The sequence below is a fragment of the Bubalus bubalis genome, chromosome 1 (assembly GCF_019923935.1).
Source record: "Bubalus bubalis isolate 160015118507 breed Murrah chromosome 1, NDDB_SH_1, whole genome shotgun sequence".
NCBI lineage: Eukaryota > Metazoa > Chordata > Mammalia > Artiodactyla > Bovidae > Bubalus > Bubalus bubalis.
This window is the reverse complement of record NC_059157.1, coordinates 158695341-158696711: the sequence shown is the minus strand read 5'-3', so window position 1 is coordinate 158696711 and position 1371 is coordinate 158695341. Positions and strand designations below refer to the sequence as shown.

General features: G+C 45.1%; 1 pseudogene; it reads left to right on the top strand.

The window, feature by feature from the left end:
• Positions 1-212: 212 nt before the first annotated feature.
• LOC102408810 lies at positions 213-988 on the top strand (annotated as a pseudogene).
• Positions 989-1371: the final 383 nt, after the last annotated feature.

Below are 1371 nucleotides of genomic sequence, written 5' to 3'. Positions count from 1 at the left end.
CGTCAGGCTTCATAACTGCATCCTCTCTCCTTTCTGGAACCTGTCCTTGGAAACTACTGGGACACATAAACGTCCCAAAGTATTTAAGAGTGAGAGCAATTAAAAGGTATGAGTGCTGAGACCATCTGTGTTAATATGGCTTAATTAAGAATACGGATCAGCTGAGCCACCCATCACCCACCCCCCCCCCTCCACAGGCTTCTACGGTTGCCATGACGGCAGCCTTGTTCTGGGCTGCACTTGCCTTTGCACCTGTGCTCGAGTTCTACCTCTTCACCATGGCCACCGCCATTGCGCATCAACTTTCTCCTCATCGCAGTTCTTCTGGTTGGTGTCTCTGCTTCTTTCCTCCCTTGTTTGGTTTATGACAGCAGTCATTACTGACATCAAAGATGGACCAGTGCGGAAATGTCTGCTGATCTTTGGAGTGTTAGTCTGTCCTTATGCAAGAAATGTGCTGATTTGCATGTTATACACTTTTTTTTTTTTTTAAGCCAGTGAGGACTTGAAGAGGATAAACCCGGGTGAGAGCACCCTCTACGGACTGCTGGCTTATGTTTCTGGCTTGGGCTTTGATATCACGAGTGGAGCATTTTCCTCTGTAAATACTCTGTCTGACTCTCTGGGGCCAGGCACAGTAGGCATTCTTTGAGACCCTCTCCAGTGCTTCGGAGATTCAGCTTTCATGACACTGGTGAACACATTGCTGCACGTGTTCTAGAGCATTGTGTTTTTGGAAGTGCCTGTGAGAAGAAAAAGTGGTACACCCTTCTTGTCATTCTCACCCATCTGCTGGTGTCAGCCCCAAGCGTCGTGAATACTCACTGTGGATTAAATCTGGTGTCAGAGTGCATCATGCTGGTACTCATGGGCATCTGGCCATTCTCCGTTTCTGCCAAAGCCTGAAATGCTGCCTGCTCTGCCAAGACTAAGGCTTGCTCCTCTTCAACCAGTGCTCTAGACAACCTCCAAGGACCAGCACTTTTGAAATGGTAAGTTGCACCTTTAGAAGAAGCACAACTGTGTCTTTTTCTATAAATCTCTTTTACTGGTGAAATTTGGAAAAAACAAAAAAACTGTCTAGATATGATATAGCCTTCATGCTACAACTTTCTGAAAAGGATACATCAGTGAAATGTAGTCTGGCTGCAAGTCAAAATCACCTAGTAAAACGCAGAGTACTGATTTCTGGGCTCCACCTCCAGGTCTAATTGATCTGGTATTTGATAATTTTTTTAAGCTTCTCAGATAATGCTGATGTGCATCCAGGTGGAAAACCACTGATGTCCAAGTAGGAACTTTCTGAGAATTCTGTAAGTAAATAAAAATGAGATGATTAGCTGTCTCCTGACTGAGTTTGTCTCCAGTCTG